The following is a 22,252-nucleotide window of genomic DNA, read 5'->3' as shown; positions in this document are numbered from 1 at the left end:
CCCTCACCTCTCATCGCTCCTGGACAGAAGCTGTCTGCCTCGGGCACCGGGGGGGTCCGATCGGACACCCCGCCCGCAGGAGGCAGATCACGTACAGGTACGTGATTCTGCCTGCCCGTGCCATTCTGCCGATGTATATCGTCGTGAAGCGGATGGCAACTGGTTAAAGAAACAGGTAGCTACCTTTCCTCTTATGACAGAAATAATCTTAGGTTGCAGAGGTTATCCATTCATGGCGGAGGATGCAGCACCTTTATCTAACCCACCGATGGTGGATGCGGTAGTTACTAGACCGACCAAGAATGTGACACTTCTGATGGAAAACTCTTCTTCCTTTCACAATATCCTAGATAGGAGCATTGACATTGACTTAAGAAAGTCCTACCATGCAGCAGGTGGTGCCTGTAAGCCTGCTATAGCTTTAACATCTGTAGCAAGCGCTATGCGAGTGTGAATGCAAAACCTAGAATATGCAAATAAATACCAGCTGCCTGAAGATCAAATCTTCAAGGCACTTCAGGAGATAAAACTCTCATAGGACTTCATAGGCAAGGCAGCTATAGACATCATTCGATGGTCCTTGTCAGGTCACCTGTATCCGGGTGACAGATGCACCCCGTTGGTGTCAGGAGTGCACCGCTAATATAGTGGACCCTAAGGCTGACTGCTGCAGATGGAACTCAGGGTGGTTCAGGAAGGCAGGTCCCCTGGAGCACCAACACGGATCCCACAGTGAGTTAGAGCATAGATTCCCCAGGGCGCGGAGTCTAAGAGCCAGTTGGTGTTCACCAGAGCCTCTAGTGGTGAGGATGGACTGGGCTGCAACTGGCTCCAGGTCGCGGCCCCCAGGGTCTCCCAGCTGACGCTCACGGTAGACTACAGGAAGATGGAGAGGAAACAGCAGCCCAGGACAGCAAGGATAGTAAGGAGGTAGCCAAATGTCGGGGCGACTAGCAGACAAGGACAACAGAGTGCACGCCAAGGTTCAGGGTCACAGGCAAACAGGGATGGTCGGGGACAAGCCAAAGATCAGGGTCACGAGCAGACGGGAATAGTTAAGAACAGGCCAAAGTAACAGGATTCAGATATAGGAAACACAGAAAGTACACACAGAGGCTAATACACAATGGTTGATCAGCACTGCTGGCTTGCAGTGCACAGGTTAATATAGGGTTCCTGATAGGGCCTGGGGTGGGGCCATGCTTAGAGGAGAGGTTACAAAAGCAGTCAGGTGAGGGTCAGCTGGTCTCTAGAGATGAACACATGGAGACAGGTATGCTGATCGACAAACTCTATTGCATAACCATGACAGTCCTTCAGAGCCATGCTTGGCTCAGTCACAGCCAAAAGAGCTTTGGCACAAAAACCCTGGGTGGTAGACCCATCCTCAAAGCAGAAATGCTGTAAACTGCCTTTTGATGGGAAGGCGCTGTTTGGCTAAAAACTGCAGACTGACACCTTCAGGGTTACAGGAGGAAAATCAGGTTTTCTGCCCCAAGATCAAAGGGCCAGACACCAGAGGGGGCGACCAACCAGAGGGGCGCAAACAGGTACCAGCATTTCTGAGGTTTTCACCCATTCAAGGACTCCAGAAGGGGTTGGAGGGGTACGCAGTCAACCTTCCTAAGGTCGCAGAGAGCTAAGGCCCCTGCGGCTCCCTCGAGTACCCAGAAGTCCTTTTGATACCAGGCCCGCCCAGGGGGAAGTGGTTGGAGCCAGGCTGCTCAAATTTGACCAGGTCCGGCAAGACCACTGCCAAGATCAGTGGGTTCGGTCCTCAGTGGCGCAAGGCCCACTTGTCTGAGGCTAAACGCCTCTCTCCCAGAAGGGCACGATGGGCTCATTTCTTGTCAAGTTTCAATTACATTGTCTCATTCTTACCCAGTAGTAAGAATGCAAGGGCTGACGCTTTGTCACAACAATTTTCCTCCACTTCCAAGATGGAGTCGGTTCCGGTTCCTGTGATTCCTCCTGATCGTATTCTGGCTACGGTTCGCACCAGTCTCACTTCTCCTTTGGGTGACAAAATTCTTGCCGCTCAGGTCCATGCTCCTCCTGAGAAACCTTAGGACCGCTGCTTTGTCCCAGAGAGTCTCCGCACTGGGAGACTTACCATTCTCCCAAGGCTGCTGACCACCCTGGGAGGAATCAACTCTTTTGGGCCATTTCTCAACAATTCTGGTGACCTAGTCTACGTGTTGGTGTAACCGCCTTCGTAGCTGCCTGTTCCGTATGTGCTGAGAGTAAGACTCCATGACACCTTTCAGTGGGCCTCCTACAACCCATACCCAATGGAGAGAGGCCCTGGACCCAACTGTCTATGGATTTGATTGTGGAGTTACCCAATTCCCAGGGCAACACAGTTATACTTATGGTGGTTGACCAGTTCTCGAAAATGCCTCATTGTATCCCACTTAAGAAGTTGCCCACTTCTAAGGAACTGGCTTCCATTTTTGCTCAGGAGATCTTTCGTTTACATGGGCTACCCAAGGTGATCGTCTCGGACAGGGGTAGTCAGTTTGTGTCCCGGTTCTGGCGAGCCTTTTGTGCACAGTTGGGAATTCAGCTTGCTTTCTCCTCTGCGTATCAACCGCAGTCTAATGGGGCCGCAGAATGAGCCAATCAGTCCTTAGAGCAGTTCCTACGTTGCTATATTTCTGACCATCATAACAACTGGTCAGACCTCTTACCGTGGGTGGAGTTTGCTCACAATAGTGCCTTTAATTCTGCTTCCCGATTGTTCCTGTTTATGGCAAACTATGGTTTCCAACCTTCCATGTTGCCTGACTCATTTGTTTCACAGATTATTCCTGCATTAGAGGAGCATCTCCGTGGTCTTTGTTCCACTTGGGCACAAGTCTAGGAGGCTTTGCGACATGCTAATGATAGGTACAGATTCCATGCTGACTGCAGACGCCTGCTTGCGCCATCCTACCAGGCTGGGGACAGGGTCTGGTTGTCATCTCGCAACCTCTGACTTCGTGTTCCCTCTCTGAAGTTCGCACCTTGATTTATTGGGCCTTTCTGTATTCTTTGCAGGATTAACCCAGTGGCTTACGCGTTAGACATTCCTTATAATATGCGTATCTCAAATATATTTCATGTCTCCTTATTAAAACCTTTGGCTTGCAACCGCTTTCCCACATCGGTGCCACGTTCTCACCCTGTTCAGGTTGAGAACCATGAGGAGTATGAAGTACAGTCCATTGTTGACTCCCGTAGGCTCAGTGGGTGCTTACAGTACCTGGTGCATTGGAAAGGGTACAGTCCTGAGGAACACTCTTGGGTCCCATCCTTGGACGTACATGCTCCTGTCCTCCTCCGTGATTTCCATAGACATTTTTCCCTCAAGCCCGGTGGTCCTCCGAGGGGGAGGGGTCGTTGAGGAGGGGGTACTGTCAGGGCTGGGGCCCAGCCCTTCCTTCTCTGAGCTTCCAGTCAAGGGTGGAAATAAACAAATGTTTTTCTTTTCAAGCAAAATATGAAAAAAAAAAATGTTTTTGATCTTTTGCTTTTAAAGCTAGGATAGATTTGAGGTCTCTGCATAAAGAGGACCTGTCATCCTTATTTCTATTACAAGGGATGTTTACATCCCTTATAATAGGAATAAAAGTGATCCAACAAAAAGTTTAAAGGGACAGTGTAAAAATAAAAAATAAAGTAAATAAGAAAAAAAATAAAATACTCCCATCCTTTCGTGCTTGAACGCATAATAAGCATATATTAAGTCGAGCACACATATGTAAACAGTGTTCGCACCACACATGTAAGGTATCGCCATGGACGTTAGAGCAAGAGCAATAATTCTAGCACCAAACCTCCTCTGTAACTCCAAACAGATAACCTGTAAAAAAAATGAAAGCATCACCTATGGAGATTTTTAAGTTCCATAGTTTGTCGCCATTCCACATGCATGCGCAGTTTTAAAGCATGACAGGTTAGGTATCTATTTACCCAGCGTAACATTTTTTTTGCAAATAAATTCAGTATATATTGTGTTTCCTAAAAAAAATGCGTTTGGAAAATTGCTGTGCAAATACTGTGACATAAAAATTGCAACAATCGCCATTTTTTTTCCCTATAGTCTCTATAATGTTTGGGAGTGTTGGGGACTTTCAGAACCGGACGGCTGGGGAACTCTTTACGAAGCCTCGGGAACACACAGAAACATCACACACACAAGGTGAAAGCATGTTCGGTTTATTCAGGGGATTTCCAGAGGTTATATACAATTTGATCCAGTTTGATCAATAGGGGAATTGGTTTCAGGTTAGTTTCGATATGACTCACAGTCTCATGATACTTTTGACAAACAACACAAGTGAGGATGTTCTCACGAGAAACTATTTCTGCAGAGTCAGGCACATCTAAGCATGTCCGAACAAACAAGATATTATGACTAAAAGTTACACATAGTTACATGAAAAACAAGGAAAAATACACAGCATAAAAACACAATTAACTCTTCAGGGGGTTATAAGTAATTTTCTAGCAAAAAATACTGATTTAAACTTGTGAACAGAAAGTGCCAGAAAACGCCTGGTCTTCAAGTGGATAAAGCAGCAATCTCTAGGCCAAAAGAAAAGAATTGGTACTTGGCTTTTTAAATGTTGATGGCAAAATTGCCATATTTTTACAAAAGCAAAATTGCAATGCAATGATTACATCTACCAGAGCCAAAACAATGGACAAAAACTGACAACCTAAATAGGTTTAAATACATAAGTCAAATTACAAAAAGAGGAAAAACATTTTAATCACTTGCCGCCCGCCCACTGTCAAATGACGGCTGGGCGGCGCGGCTCTCGTTCTGGGTGGATGTCAAATGATGGCCTCCCAGAACGACCGCTCTTGCACGCTGTGATCGCGGCCGCCCCGTGTTGCTAGGACACGGCATGACCCCGATCTGTGTAAAGAGCCGCAGCTCTTTAACCATGTGATTGGCTGTGTCCAATCACAGCCGGTCACATGTAAACATGGAGATGTCGTAATCGGCGCTCCTTGCCCCACACTGACAGAGTGTGAGGAGGGGAGCGCCGATCAGCGGCATCTTCACACAGGGGACAGCTAGGTATGTAATCAGGGCACTGCTTACAATTAGTGCTCACCAGTGCCAGCAATGATTGCCCACCACTTCCAGCAATCAGTGCCAAGCAGTGCCCACAATTGCCACCAATCTGTGCCCACAAGTGCCAGCAATCAGTGGCCATTAGTGATGTCAGTCAGTGCTGGCTATCAGTGCTGCCCATCAATGCCCATCACTGTTGCCCATCAATGCTCATCACTGCTGCCCATCAATGCCACCCATCAATGTCCATCAGTGCCCATCAGTGCCACTCATCAGTGCCGCCTATCCGTGCTGCCTATCTGTGCCCACCAGTGCCGCCTATCTGTGTCCACCAGAGCCACCTATCTGTGCCCACCAGTGCCGCCTATCTGTGCCCAGTGCCCACCAGTCCCATCCATAAGTGTTGTCTATCAGTGCTCATCAGTGCAACATATCAGTGCCACCTATCAGTGCCCATAAGTGCGGCATATTCGTGCCTCCTCATCAGTGCCATCTAATCAGTGCCCATAAGTGCCACCTCATCAGTGCCCATAAGTGCCACCTCATTAGTGCCTATCAGTGCCGCCTCATCAGCGCCCATCAGTGAAGGAGAAAAATTACTTATTTACAAAACTTACTGACAGTAACTTAGAAATCTATTTGTGTGAAGAAAATGATAACAATTTCACATGGTTAAAGTGTAGCATGACCACGCAATTGTCATTCAAAATGGGACAGCGCTGAAAGCTGAAAAATGGCCTGGGCAGGAAGGGGGTGTACGCGCCCTGTATTAAGGTCGTAAAAATAGGTAATCTATACTGTAAATACACAAAGGTATTTTAAAAAAATAAAAACAAATAAAAGCTTCCACTTCCAACTGCAATAGCTACAGTAAGTGCTTGTATTTCTCTTTTTACAAAGATTATCCATTGTTATTCCGTGGAAAATCCTTTTCAGACAGGGAAGGGAATCAGTCGACTCGATTGTGATTCACATGTCTAAAGCATCCTAACATTGCAGATGGAAATATTATGAAAGAAACAATCAAGTTGGAATTGATGGTTGTTTCTTTTCTGAATGCTAAGAAATTTGCGAGATTTTTTCCTCCACGCTCTCTTTTTGTTTTGCAGGTTGTCAGTAAAATAGCACAGGTGCTAAATAATGGAAACAAACATAATCCTGAAAAAAGCCTCTGGCTGACGCCGGTTATTACCAGCAGAGGAATTGTTCTACGATTAAAGTGCAAGTACATCTGAAAAGGTAAGCTTTTTGCTCCAGCTTGAGATAACATCCTGTAACTTGGAATGGGTGCCAGTGTAGGAGACAAGTGACTGGATAATTGACTGAAACTTTAATTAAAGTCGAAGTTAAGATATAGACTGGTGATTAGGTTTTATCCCATAAAAAGAGGCTTAATTTTTCTTTTTTGCTTGTGCAGTACCAAAAAGCAAAAATGTAAATATTAGTTTATTACTAGAATGTGAACACAAAATTTATTAGGTCTCCCTTGGAAAAGTAAACTATATTACCAAAAGTATTGGGACAACTGCCTTTACACGCACATGAACTTTATATTTAATATGTCTTTATTAAGTTTTAACAAGTTAACAAAGAGGAAACAAAAGGTCATTAGGTCCCATTAAGACTAGAACATGTGAACTTTAATGGCACCCCAGTCTTAGGCCAGAGGATTCAATATTGAGTTGGCCTACCCTTTGCAACTTTAAATGTGCTTCTGGAAGAATGGTCAAACATTCCCATAGACGCACTCCTAAACCTTGTTGACAGCCTTGCCAGAAGAGTTAAACTCTCGGGAGATCTCTCATGGAAGGATAGAAGACTTGAGCACACCGCTGTCTTCAAGGGAGACTGGCTACAGGTGGCAGTCTCCCCTCTTTGTTAGTTCCCAACAGCATTGCACTACTCACTCTGTCCTCACTTGCTCCCATGCCTCCAGGAAGACCTTCTCCCGTGTGTTTTGGCAGGATCATTCCAGCAACCAAGTCCTCACCCAAGGCTCCAAAGTCCAGACTAGGGGGTACACCTGAGGGCCATCGATGGCTTTCTCAACACTGTATCTTCATCTTCCACACAACTGCCCTGCTGGCATGGCCCATGTCTATTTATGAAGTTATCTCAGCCCCCCTGACAGCTGAGGATTGGCCAAGGCCCCATAAATATTCAAAACAGCTCCTCCTAACCCCCACCCTCTAGTTCTAGAACATTCTACAACCTTCTAGACCAGGTGGAGGCACAAGAGCCCTGCCAGAATGAGTCACCCAGCCCTGAACTCTAATGAACCTTGACCCAATTAAGACTGACCAGCTTAAAATGTGAGTCTGGGTATGGTTTGCCTACACTAATTCTAGTACACACTAGATGGTGCTACAAATATATTTGTACATATTGTATATAGTTAGTTTGCTAGGTTTCTGTTACTTCGGCATTTTTGGTTGTGGGTCAATTGTTGTTTATGTTTACTATTTGCTGCTATGTGCATGTCTTTTTGCTTGTTATTAATACATTTACTTCATTATACAACATACACAAGTGGAGAATTACAAACTCCATGTTTGTGGTTACAATTCCAGAATCGTAAGAAAAGAACTTAAGTAACCATCCAACAGCCAGGGGTCATTGGAGAGGTGATGTGGTTCTCACATGTAAAGTAGTCAATGGTGCTACACTAGCTCTTCACAACTATTCATAATTACAGGATGCACATGATGTTGTCCCTTCTTCCTACCATCCAGGACTCCCTAACATGGCATGGCACGCAATTTATGAATATTACAGCCACTGATGGGCTTCAGTGGTCATTGGACTTCTCTGTGTTCCATATATGTAGTGAATACTGGGGGACAATAATGCACTACAACGCACCACAGCACAATAAAGGGAGGCAGCAGTGAACAGCCAGAACCCGTCCTCCCCAACAGTAACACCCTTGTAAGTTTTAGCTGTATATATTTGCAAATATATGTGGAAGCCACAATTCCTCATCAAGGCCCTTCTGTGAAGAGTAATCCCTAACTCTAGTCCTAAGCTGGCTATACACTGCTCGAAATTTTGATGTGGCTGTCCTCGCTTGACAGAAGTCAGTCATTTATTGACCTCTGTCAAAGGGACGTGTAGCTGCTGATTAGGATATTCTGACAGCCACGGGTACAATGTCCCAAGGGGTGGGGGGTTCCTCCATCCACCTCATTTTTGTGAATGGAGGACTCAACCAATGTCAGGTCAACCAATATTAGTCTAAAAGTATGCCAGGTCCAAGAAGGGAAAGATTGTAGAATGAGGTGGGGGAATCGTAAAATTGCATTCCTCTGATATATATTCAGCCACAGAGCTGAATTTTACTCTTAGTAGGCCATAGAAACTTTCTTTGTGGGCCAGAAATACCTTGTCAGTGCGTTGGTTTTGCTATCTGTAGCCTATAGATTTTGAAACGTCTGAAACGCTCAATCAATTGTGATTTGACCAAACTTTAAACCTTGAACCTCTACATTTAGAATTTATGAGCAGAAAGTTTAATTAAAGTCAATTAGACTAAATACAAGCTCCAAAAAAATATGTAAATTGTAAACAATGTTAAACTGCAGATTAGTTCAGGCAGCTCCTCCTGACAGACCTGCATGACAAGAGTCCCCCCCCCCCCCGTCTTTTTCAAAATGTTATCAGGGGTAGGAATATTGAAAGGAGGGACCTGGTGGTACTTGCAGTCAAGCTAAGGGTGCCCAGGCAGCAGCAGATGCAAATAAAAAACAGAAATGATCTTTGGAGTAGCATTTGGTTTCTTTCTCTCAAAAGCCTTTGCAAACTACCAAAAATAACACTTAATCGCAGATTTAGAGCATCCAAATTCATGAAATTCAGTCTAAAATCTAACAAAATAAAATTTTAGGATCAACTCTAGTTGATTTTAGTCAGCTATTAAATATACTGTATTTAGAATAATACAAAAACAATAAAGTGGTAGGGTGGCCTACCATATATTTGTGCAGACATGAGACAATGAAGGCTACTGGTGTGTAGCTATTGGATGCCCACTGGGGTTACTTATCTTAACGTGGTATTAAACCCAAAACCAAACATTTATTATACTGCAGCTTACTAATTCTTAGACATGATGACTGCATTTGTTTTCTTTTTGAAAGGCCGTACACACAGGCTAAATATTGGGCGGCATCAGCCGGTTCAGTAGAAACTGGCCGACATTCAGCTCATGTGTACAGCAGCCGGTCCAACAGAAGCCGACCATTCATCAGGCTTCTGTTGATTGAGCATAACCAAAAAAGGTCTGCCAATCAGCATCTGATCAATGCCAATGGCTGAGAGCGCTGACCAGTGTGTTCTGGCAGGGGACCGTCCCCCTGTCAGAACACGATAGCTCAGCAGAGTGGAGATTGCTGTACTAATATTACATAGTTAGTACAGCGGCTCCTCCCAAGCTCTTCAGTTTTTCTTTATTATTGAATGAAAAAAACAAAATCGTGTGTACCAGGCTATAGTGTTTGTTTCCTTTATTTTCACCTGGTGATCCTGATGTTTGCTGTTTAAGTTTAGTTCCACTTTAAGCAAAATGTTAGGAACTATTTCATTTGATTTTCTGTGAATGAAGTGTTGGGTAACTTTTGTATTGTTCGGTGTATAGCCCCATCCATAGGCAGCCTTGCTTTACCTTGCCGGATGTAAATTGGAGTAGAACAGCTGCCATATTTTTCTTTGCTACACCAGAGATACCCACAATAAAAATGAATCTCTGTATTGTTTAAGTTTAATGTGTTACCACCCTATGCCATTCCCACCCTATGCCATTCCCACCCTCCACAAAATTTCCTGCATGTTTTCATGTCAACATGCTTGGTGATCTCAGTTTAGATCATGTTGGCTAATAATAATTCTGGAATGAGGTTACATACGTATCAATACCATGCTGTGCCAATGTGAGATAGAGGTTCAGAAATACAATCCAGAAGAGGTCTCTGTTGGGATAAGTGGTGGCTGTTAAAGGACTAAAAGTCCGCCATCATTAGAAGAAAAAATGCATGCAATAAAGGTTCTCAAGTGTTAAATCTATTAGCTTAAGTGCAACTCAAAGTGCTCCCCATTTAGGAATCATTTATAAGGATGAAGCAAACCAATTTTTAACTTTCCTCTATTAAATATATTTTTGGTCAGCTAAGTACGTTGTACTAACGTTGAGTGAGGCCAATTAATGCATAAGAAGTGACAATTGCTAGTATTAAGTAAAATTGTCAGACATATATATATGAAGCCATGGAAAAAGTGATTTTAAAAAGAACCTGTAATTTTTCCTTGCAGGGAAAAGTAACAAGTTGACTGAAAGGGCACATACATTTTATAAAGTTTGTTTATTTAATAAGGTAAAAAAAATAAAAATACAGGATGGGTCATTTGCTGAATTATCTGACAGGGAGTAACTGTAACTTGCAGTTTACTAAGGCTCCATTCACACGTCTGTGACTTGTCATGTAACTTTGGAAGTTGCATGACATGTTGTTACTCATGTTTTCCAAAGATAACCATTTAATATATACAAAACAAAAAGAATTCGCCCATGGGACTTTAAATGAGTTGGTCATAGAGGTCATCATGAATAGTATAAAAATTTATTGAAGTTCCAAAAACATGATTATCAATGAGCATAAAAACATCATAAGGCATAATTAGACCATTGACATGTTAGTTACAGTAATGAAATACATAATATGCATATACATCTTTAGTACTCGATGCATTTCGCGAGCTCTGCTCGCTTCCTCAAGAGTTGGTGTATATGCAGGATATATTATGGTCAATGAGTCCATAGGACTGGTCTACAAAAGCAGCAGCAGAGAGTGCTCCAACCCGGGAGCTGAAGGGGCGTAGCCCCCAGTGACCGAACGAGGGTCTTGCAGAAGGCGGACATGGCGAAGAAAAAGGGGAGGAAATATTGTGTATCCTAGAATGCCCCAATGGCCAGACAAGTCACGATAAACATCACTAATATCCATGGGCTGGCTTTGTATCTCAAGAGGGCCTCTTGAGACACAAAGCCAGCCCATGGATATTAGTGATGTTTATCGTGACTTGTCTGGCCATTGGGGCATCCTAGGATACACAATATTTCCTCCCCTTTTTCTTCGCCATGTCCGCCTTCTGCAAGACCCTTGTTCGGTCACTGGGGGCTACGTCCCTTCAGCTCCCGGGTTGGAGCACTCTCTGCTGCTGCTTTTGTAGACCAGTCCTATGGACTCATTGACCATAATATATCCTGCGTATACACCAACTCTTGAGGAAGCGAGCAGAGCTCGCGAAATGCATCGAGTACTAAAGATGTATATGCATATTATGTATTTCATTACTGTAACTAACATGTCAATGGTCTAATTATGCCTTATGATGTTTTTATGCTCATTGATAATCATGTTTTTGGAACTTCAATAAATTTTTATACTATTCATGATGACCTCTATGACCAACTCATTTAAAGTCCCATGGGCGAATTCTTTTTGTTTTGTATGTTTAATAGGGATGGAGTTGTGTTATATTAAGAGGCAGCACCCAGACCGCTCTCTTTTTCTCACCATTTAATATATGCGCGACTTAAAGTTGCAGCAACTTCACAGTAGTTCATGCACTATTTTGGTCCGACTTTTAACTTGAGGGTCATAGACTTCAATGTTAACCCTCAGAAGTTACATGAAGGTCGTACCTGAATATTATACAATGCAACTTCTGTGCAATAGTTATCCATTATCACTGGTCAAAGCCAAAGTTGCACCCATCCAAAGTTGCGTCAAAGTTGTGTCAAAGCTGTGCCAAAGTTGCACTCCAAAGTCGGTGCAACTTTGGAGTCGTAAAAGTGTGAATGGAGCCTAAATAGGTGCAAAGTTGGAAGCGATAACATGTACCTGCACTTGTACCATAACCTGCAAAACAGGTTCAGGATGGCAAAACCATGCACTGCAGAAAATGGCAAAACCATGCACTGCAGAAAATTGCTAGCTTCACAAACATGAACTCGTCAAAGCAATGTGATTCAGTCGTGATAACACAGCTACACAGTGTGGTCGCTATATGATTCTATAACAACAGACAGTCACAGGCTGACAATCAATACTTTAATAACTTAGATCAGAACAGAAATGGTTACAACGTCCCTCTCATTGAAGGACCAAGGCTCTAGGACTCAGGGAGGTAGGTGCTCTCTGGTAGTAATTGGAGAGGTGCTTCCCAAGGTAAGTGGGTTTTCTTAAGAAGCTGCATGCTATTAGGTTCCTACTAGCTGCCCACATTCCAGTTCTGACAGCGCAGAGCATCTCACCTGGCTGCAGATCACTTACTCAGCAAACTCTATGTCATCAGTGTAGTCTCTATGAGCAGCTGAGGTAGGAAAACTGAGAAACTTATCTTAGCTCGGCATAGCCAGAAACCCAGGTAGTTGTGGGAAAAGATGTTGATGGGACCTGAGTCTGCATATGAACATGGTGAGTTACAATTTCCTTCTTTTTTTTAGGTACAGGGAAAAAATTGCAAATTAATGTTATGAGGACTTTAGTTCAGCCAGTGCGGAAGACTATCCTAAGCCTATTGTTTACAGAGCTCAATAGTGAAAGTCACATTAGTCAGATATGATGCATCAGTCTCAGGACAGACAAATTCTGCTTCAAAGCAGGTGGTGTCTGTTGTGATGACTCTTTAGCTGACCCACAGTGTTCTTGGAACCTTTTCATTTATGAAAGTGTTTATGTGTAAGACAAAGATTATATAAAAAACAGTAATTACATTCCAGTCACACCGATCACAGCTGAGAAAATCCCCCTTCCTCTCCTGAAGACTCCTGGGATGTATGACATCATTTGCCTAGGCCTTTACTTTTTGCAAGCTCAGGTACGACTTGCATGAAGTCGCACAGATGTCTTCCAAGTCGCACCTGAAGTAGCACTGAAATGCTACTTTGGAATCGTGCTACTCATTTCTGTCCAGGAAAAATGGAAAGAGATGGAAAGAGATAATCATTGCAGTGGAGACAGAGATCTCATCCCGGGGGAAAACAGCAATAAAATCCTGACAGTAGTTCTAATCTTACCCCATTCTGTCCAAAGAAGAATTGACTTAAAATGGAAATTTACTCTGTCAATCAACGCAGAATATTTTTAATGCTTATGCTGCTATTATTAGTAAATAGATAGAAAAGTATATTGTATTTACTTGTTTTAACCACTTAAGGACCGCCTCACGCCGATGTACGTCGGCAAGGCGGCATGGGCAGGCAAAATCACGTACATACACGTGATTTGGCTCCCGCGGGTGGGGGATCCGATCGGACCCCCCGGTGCCCGAGGTGGTCCTCTTTTGTTCCCCGGCGATCGGAGGTGAGGGGGAGGCCATTCGTTCGTGGCCCCCCCCTCGCGATCGCCGCCGGCCAATGGGAACATTCCTTTGCTGCTGTATGCTAAACAGCAGCAAAGGAAATTATGTCATCTCTCCTCGGCTCTGTATTTTCCGTTCCGGCGCCGAGGAGAGAAGACATCAATGTGAGTGCACAACACACACACACACAGTAGAACATGCCAGGCACACAAAACACCCCAATCCCCCCCCGATCGCACCCCGATCCCCCCCCCAATCACCCCCCCCCTGTCACAAACTGACACCAAGCAGTTTTTTTTTCTCGATCCGATCAGATCTATACTAGCGTCCCCAGCAGTTTAGAGTTCCCAAAAACGCAGTGTTAGTGGGATCAGCCCAGATACCTGCTAGCACCTGCGTTTTGCCCCTCCGCCCAGCCCACCCAAGTGCAGTATCGATCGATCGATCACTGTCACTTACAAAACACTAAATGCATAACTGCAGCGTTCGCAGTGTCAGGCCTGATCCCTGCGATCGCTAACAGTTTTTATGGTAGCATTTTGGTGAACTGGCAAGCACCAGCCCCAAGCAGCGTCAGGTTAGCGCCAGTAGCGCTAACACCCACGCACGCACTGTACACCTCCCTTAGTGGTATAGTATCTGAACGGATCAATATCTGATCCGATCAGATCTATACTAGCATCCTTAGCAGTTTAGGGTTCCCAAAAACGCAGTGTTAGCGGGATCAGCCCAGATACCTGCTAGCACCTGTGTTTTGCCCCTCCACCCGGCCCAGCCCAGCCCACCCAAGTGTAGTATCGATCGATCACTGTCACTTACAAAACACTAAATGCAGAACTGCAGCATTTGCAGAGTCAGGCCTGATCCCTGCGATCGCTAACAGTTTTTTTGGTAGCATTTTGGTGAACTGGCAAGCACCAGCCCCAAGCAGCGTCAGGTTAGTGCCAGTACCACTAACACCCACGCACGCAGCATACACCTCCCTTAGTGGTATAGTATCTGAACGGATCAATATCTGATCCGATCAGATCTATACTGGCGTCCCCAGCAGTTTAGGGTTCCCAAAAACGCAGTGTTAGCGGGATCAGCCCAGATACCTGCTAGCACCTGTGTTTTGCCCCTCCGCCTGGCCCAGCCCACCCAAGTGCAGTATCGATCGATCACTGTCACTTACAAAACACTAAACGCATAACTGCAGCGTTCGCAGAGTCAGGCCTGATCCCTGCAATCGCTAACAGTTTTTTTTGTAGCTTTTTATTGAACTGGCAAGCACCAGCGGCCTAGTACACCCTGGTCGTGGTCAAACCAGCACTGCAGTAACACTTGGTGACGTGGTGAGTCCCATAAGTGCAGTTCAAGCTGGTGAGGTGGCAAGCACAAGTAGTGTCCAGCTGCCACCAAGAAGACAAACACAGGCCCGTCGTGCCCATAGTGCCCTTCCTACTGCATTCGCCAATCCTAATTGGGAACCCACCGCTTCTGCAGCGCCCGTACTTCCCCCATTCACATCCCCAGCCAAATGCAGTCGGCTGCATGAGAGGCATTTTCTTTATGTCCTCCCGAGTACCCCTACCCAACGAACCCCCCCAAAAAAGATGTGTCTGCAGCAAGCACGGATATAGGCGTGACACCCACTATTATTGTCCCTCCTGTCCTGACAATCCTGGTCTTTGCATTGGTGAATGTTTTGAACGCTACCATTCACTAGTTGAGTATTAGCGTAGGGTACAGCATTCCACAGACTAGGCGCACTTTCACAGGGTCTCCCAAGATGCCATCGCATTTTGAGAGACCCGAACCTGGAACCGGTTACCGTTATAAAAGTTACAGTTACAAAAAAAAAAAATAGTTGTCGTTTTATTGTTCTCTCTCTCTCTATTCTCTCTCTCTATAGTTCTGCTCTTTTTTACTGTATTCTATTCTGCAATGTTTTATTGTTATTATGTTTTATCATGTTTGTTTTTCAGGTATGCAATTTTTTTATACTTTACCGTTTACTGTGCTTTATTGTTAACCATTTTTTTGTCTTCAGGTACGCCATTCACGACTTTGAGTGGTTATACCAGAATGATGCCTGCAGGTTTAGGTATCATCTTGGTATCATTCTTTTCAGCCAGCGGTCAGCTTTCATGTAAAAGCAATCCTAGCGGCTAATTAGCCTCTAGACTGCTTTTACAAGCCGTGGGAGGGAATGCCCCCCCCCCACCGTCTTCCGTGTTTTTCTCTGGCTCTCCTGTCTCAACAGGGAACCTGAGAATGCAGCCGGTGATTCAGCCAGCTGACCATAGAGCTGATCAGAGACCAGAGTGGCTCCAAACATCTCTATGGCCTAAGAAACCGGAAGCTACGAGCATTTTATGACTTAGATTTCGCCGGATGTAAATAGCGCCATTGGGAAATTGGGGAAGCATTTTATCACACCGATCTTGGTGTGGTCAGATGCTTTGAGGGCAGAGGAGAGATCTAGGGTCTAATAGACCCCAATTTTTTCAAAAAAGAGTACCTGTCACTACCTATTGCTATCATAGGGGATATTTACATTCCCCGAGATAACAATAAAAATGATTAAAAAAAAAAAAAAAGTTTAAAAATAAGATAAAAAAGGAAAAAAATAATAAAGAAAAAAAAAAAAAAAGCACCCCTGTCGCCCCCTGCTCTCGTGCTAAGGCGAACGCAAGCGGCGGTCTGTCGTCAAACGTAAACAGCAATTGCACCATGCATGTGAGGTATCACCGCGAAGGTCAGATCGAGGGCAGTAATTTTTGCAGTAGACCTCCTCTGTAAATCTAAAGTGGTAACCTGTAAAGGCTTTTAAAGGCTTTTAAAAATGTATTTATTTTGTTGCCACTGCACGTTTGTGCACAATTGTAAAGCATGTCATGTTTGGTATCCATGTACTCGGCCTAAGATCATCTTTTTTATTTCATCAAACATTTGGGCAATATAGTGTGTTTTAGTGCATTAAAATTTAAAAAAGTGTGTTTTTTTTCTTCATTTTCAAAAACAAATGAGAGCTGCAAAATACTCACCATGCCTCACAGCAAATAGCTTTGCTACTTTCCAAAATGGGGTCATTTGGGGGGGTTTTGTGCCACCTGGGCATTCCATGGCCTCCGAAACTGTGATAGGCAGTGAAGAGTGAAATCAAAAATTTACACCCTTAGAAATCCTGAAGGCGGTGATTGGTTTTCGGGGCCCCGTACACGGCTAGGCTCCCAAAAAAGTCCCACACATGTGGTATCCCCATACTCAGGAGAAGCAGCTGAATGTATTTTGGGGTGCAATTCCACATAGGCCCATGGCCTGTGTGAGCAATATATCATTTAGTGACAACTTTTTGTAAATATTTTTTTTTTTTTTGTCATTATTCAATCACTTGGGACAAAAAAATTGAATATTCAATGGGTTCAACATGCCTCTCAGCAATTTCCTTGGGGTGTCTACTTTCCAAAATGGGGTCATTTGTGGGGGTTTTGTACTGCCCTGCCATTTTAGCACCTCAAGAAATGACATAGGCAGTCATAAACTAAAAGCTGTGTAAATTCCAGAAAATGTACCCTAGTTTGTAGACGCTATAACTTTTGCGCAAACCAATAAATATACGCTTATTGACATTTTTTTTACCAAAGACATGTGGTCGAATACATTTTGGCCTAAATGTATGACTAAAATTGAGTTTATTGGATTTTTTTATAACAAAAAGTAGAAAATATCATTTTTTTTCAAAATTTTCGGTCTTTTTCCATTTATAGCGCAAAAAATAAAAACCGCAGAGGTGATCAAATACCATCAAAAGAAAGCTCTATTTGTGGGAAGAAAAGGACGCAAATTTAGTTTGGGTACAGCATTGCATGACCACGCAATTAGCAGTTAAAGCGACGCAGTGCCAAATTGGAAAAAGACCTCTGGTCCTTAGGCAGCATAATGGTCCGGGGCTCAAGTGGTTAAACATTTTTGTTTTACATTTCATCAGTTAGTTCCCGGTTTTCAGGCCTAGGAAAATTATGCCATTACATCCCAGGAGTCTTCAGGAGGGGAGAAGGGGCTTTCTTAGCTAAGCACACACTCCTGCCTGCATGCCTGAGCTAAGGGCAAATGGATTCTAGGAAGTAAATGCCACATGAATCATCTGCCCTCACTCAAGATGGCCCCAGACAGAAATGCTAGGGGATGTTTTTCAAAATGAATTCTAAGCTAAATAAAGTATGTAGACATGGATGGATAGATGTGGGAGTTTAGTTTGAATCGTGGTCCTCTGCCTGCAGATAAAGTCTATCTCTTTGCATTTTCAAGGGATAGATTAATCTATGGTGGTCATTGTTGGAGTATCAGGAGAAGGTAAAGCTGAGATCGGATAGTTATACCTGTGTTCCTGTTTGCTGGCCCCAACTGAAATGTAGGGTGTTTGTTATTAGCCAACGCTTGTTTGACCTTTGTGATGAGCGTCCACTAAGGAGGGTAATCGGGTGCCGGTGATGGTTTCCTCCTCTTTCACCTTCTGTTAACCACTTTTGATGTGAAGTGTATTGAACACCATACTTGGATTGACTTCTTATGAACTCATTGATTTTATAAGCGCTGCACCAGATCTCTATAATTTAGTTTGAATATTAACAATGAATTTGTGTTTTTTGTGGTGCTCAGATGCAGTGTAGTTCCGCTTTAAGATTTACTTTAAATCTGAAATTTGAAACAAAAATGGTAAATGCCCTTGAAAAAAAATCCTATTCAACCATTTTATTACATTTCAATCTGTGCTTCTCTTACACAGTTATACAGAAGTCAAGTGTCTGCATATCTGGGTGCAAGAAAGCCACGTTGAGGTTCATTGTACCGCTGCATACGAAAAAAAAAAAGATTATGATCTTTTGCTGCAGAGTAAAACAATTTGCTGTGAAAAAACCGACACAGTACACTTCAAGTTTCAAATACTCTTCAATTTGCATTAAGAATATATTTTTTTCAATACTTTTCACAGGTACCAGGTATCCACTTAGGGTCACAAATACCCAAATGTTCTTTAAGAGGCTCCATTTCTGGCCAGACGCAGGACCTGGTTGCCTTAAATACCTTTGCTGAAATATTTGCAATTAAATACCAAATATCTCTGCAAAATTATTTATCATTTCTGCTAAATTGACTCCTTACATATTGAGCTCATTCAGCAACCATGCGTAGCAAAATTGCATATATTAAAATGGCTAGTTTCTCACACAATTTATTTAATTGCTGCAATAAATCAGATTTGTGATGCTTCTCTTCCAATTACAATTTTCATTTTCTTGTTCATTTTTTTTATTTAAATAAAAATATACTTCTGATAAATACAACTTCAAACAAGGCTTCCTCTAGAAGAGCCAGCTGCAAATGTTAAAGGGGAAAATTATAATAAAGGTGTATTAAAGTGGAAGTAAACCCTCCTATCGTTTTCAGCCAAGGAAGCTGCCATCTTGGCCTCTGTTTAATCTACAACTGCCATGATGCTGCACATGTGATCCATTATGACACCAGCCACTGGATGGTTTGACAGTTTGGTTGAGAGCACAACCAATGGGAGTGTTACATTTCCGGCATGTGCCGGAAAGGTAACTGTTTTATGGATGGGTTTACTTCCGCTTTAAAGCCCAACTCCTGGCTTACCACTCCCATGGGGACTATTGACCTCCTGCTCCCCACACTTCTTTTTTTATACTTACCTTCTTCTGAGGTCTTCATGATGGTTACATGACATCTTTATAGATGTAAAGAGAAGAGCCAATGTGATGCAGGACGTCACTACAAAGTTATTAATTGGCTACTGCATTCACCATGCATAGACATAGGGGCTGGTCTTTTTTCTACAAATAGGTGCAAGTACTCTGATGCAGCTGACATGAATAGACCCTCCAGCAGCCAGCAACAGTAGATCCCTCCCTCAACAGTAGAACCCTCCCAGCAACAATTGACCACCAGCAACATAAGACTCCACCAGCAAAATTAGATCTCCCACCGGCAACAATCGACCTCCCCAGTGACAATAGATCCCCAGCAGCCAGTATCAGTATACCCTCCAGCACCCCTTGCCATTACATACATTCAGTGTTGGTCGTGCAGGAACTGCATTCCCCCTCGTTCCCACTGAAAAAAAAAGCCCTGTATAAGGAAATGACAGGCAAATCTCATTGAATCTCTCTTGGGCAAATGCCAGTAAATTATTTGTTTTTAAAGGATTCACTGGGAAATTCCCACGGTAAATCCTTCATAAATAAAAGGAAAAGAAACGTAAAGAATAAATACATTTAACCCAATGTAATTTTAGTTTCCTACCGTTTGTCTTGATTGCTCCATAAAATAATAGTAGTGTCTTTCCAGCAATGCTGGGACTGTCATGAATCTGCAGTAATCTTTCATGCCTTGTCTGTCTGCTTACCTCTCTGGTCTGTGTATCAGTTTAGGGTCCATGCTCTCACACCTGTGTGTTTAGGTAATCTTCTCTCAGCATGGCTCCACCTCAGCCTCTAATGGGAAACACTATTTAACCCCGCGCACTGCAAGCCAGCCTTGCCCGAGCAACAGTTGTGTTTAGGCTTCTGTGTGGTGTCTTGCTGTATGTTTATCTCTTACTTCCGACCTTGGCGTGTCCTGCTGCCCATTCCTGTCTGCTAGTGACCCAGACCTTGGCATGCCTTCCTGACTATCCCTGTCTGCTAGTTGCCCCGACCTTGGCCTTTTCTCCTGACTATCTTGTGTTTAACCCTGAACTGCTGCTTCTGCATGTCCACCAGAGCCAGACCGTGAGCATGAGTTGAGCAACCCCAGGGGCCGCGACCTGGAGTCAGCTGCAGCCAAATCCATCCTCATCACCAGAGGCTCTTAGATTCCACGCCCTGGGGAATCTTACGCTCTAGCTCCCTGTTTGGTCCGTGTCGGTGTTCAGGTGGAGCTGATTTCCTAAACCCTCCAGAGCTCCATCTGCAGCAGTCATCCGAAGGGTCCACAACCTTAGCGGTGCACTCCTAACCCCAGTGGTGTGCATCTGTCACCTGGCCTCAGGTGACCTGACAGGGACAAGGTCATCCAGTGCCCAGGGCAGAGATGCCAAACTGCACCTCCTTAGGGTTAAGGTTAGAGTTAGAGGAGATGTCGCTGTCACTACTCCTATCAGCCTGGTAACAGAAGCTTCTGGCACAAGACACCGACAATCCTGCAATAAATGATTGTATCCAGGGCAGCCCCCTTCTGCCCACCCCTTATCCCGGCCCTACAATCCGGGGATGTGAATTTGCCTAGGAACTCTTTTACCTATCAGCCGTAATAGGTGCTTTTCTGCAGTGAGAGATGATCTAAGGCACTGCTGCCTCTGTTTGCTAGTCTTACCAGATTTGGAATGAGATTTAGTGATGTCACTACTGTGCTGCTTATTGGAGGGGAATCTACATTGCACCCATCTCTGCTTCATTCACTCTATGAATCTGTTCTTCCTCAACCTTTCCTGCTACTTCTTTATCATTACTCCACCAGTCACCAGATCACCATTCATCATGGGATAGCTCTGACCTGAGGAAGCAAAGATCTGCTCTTCTACAAAAGTGGCTACCTCCACATTGAGATACAGTGCAGAACAAGGCATGGCAAGTCAGTAATGGTGAAGGATTAGGTGAAGGGAGACCATAGGCAATACCAATGACTAGTACAAGTTCTTTTTAATACACTTAAAAGCAGGTTCTCTCAAAAAAAGGTAAAAACCAGCACAGTGCCTAAGTGTTTAGCACTTCCGCCTAGCAGCGCTAGGGTCATCAGTTAAAATCCCAACCATGGCGCTACCTGCATGGAGTTTGCATGTTCTCTCTGTGCCTTCATGAGTTTCCTCCCACACTCCAAAGATATGCTGGTAGGTTCACTACTGTCTAAATTGGCCCTAGTATGTGTATGTATGCATGTGAGTTATGGACCTTAGATTATCAAATCCTTGAGGGCAGGGACTGATATGAATATACAATATATACCGTATTTATTGGCATATAACACGCACAGGCGTATAACACGCACCTTCATTTTAAGAGGGAAAAAAACATATTTTTTTAAATAAACAACTTTGAAGCAAATTAAGGATCAGTGCCCATGAATGCAGCCTGATTAGTGCCCATCTGCAGCTACCCCCATCTCCCATCAATGCAGTCTGACCAATGTCCATCTGCAGCCTGACCAATGCCCATCTGCAGCCCATCTCCGATCAATGCAGCCTGATTAATGTAGTTTTTTAAGCCTCGATTCCCATCTGCAGCCGCACCATCTCTCATCAAAGCAGCCTGAACCGTGCAGGAAATCACAGAGCCACCATCTCCTGTTTACTTGGCTCTCACTCGGCTCTCACACACACACTCCCGCCTCCGCCATCAGCATTGGACTGGCTCCTGTGATAGACAGAACACTGGTCCAATGCCGGTGGCAGAGGCGGGACTGTGTGTGTGATGTGAGGGCTGAGTGGGAGAGTAAACAGGAGATGACAGCTCGGTGAATTCCGGCGGAGCTCGTTCCCCTCCGAGGTACACTATAACACGCACCTGTGATTTGCCCCCAGGGGGAAAAAGTGTGTGTTATACACCGGTAAATACGGTATGTAAAAATTCTTTTTTTTAGAAAGGCTGAGCTATTAATGCAATATAATGAGGGCTTCCTAGATTTTCAATAGCTAGTTCCTCTAGGTGGTGTAGTAGGCAGCAACTTGATTGAAACTTTCAATTGACCTTTGAAAACATAGAGACTCAAAACTGGATTTAAATGTTTATTTTTGTCATTGGTGCTTTCATATTCCAAATAAGGCTTTTTCTTGTAATAGAGGACACG

The sequence above is a fragment of the Aquarana catesbeiana genome, linkage group LG05 (genome assembly GCF_042186555.1).
Source record: "Aquarana catesbeiana isolate 2022-GZ linkage group LG05, ASM4218655v1, whole genome shotgun sequence".
Taxonomy (NCBI): Eukaryota; Metazoa; Chordata; class Amphibia; order Anura; family Ranidae; genus Aquarana; species Aquarana catesbeiana.
The sequence above is the reverse complement of the archived record's forward strand: the minus strand, read 5'-3'. Positions refer to the sequence as shown.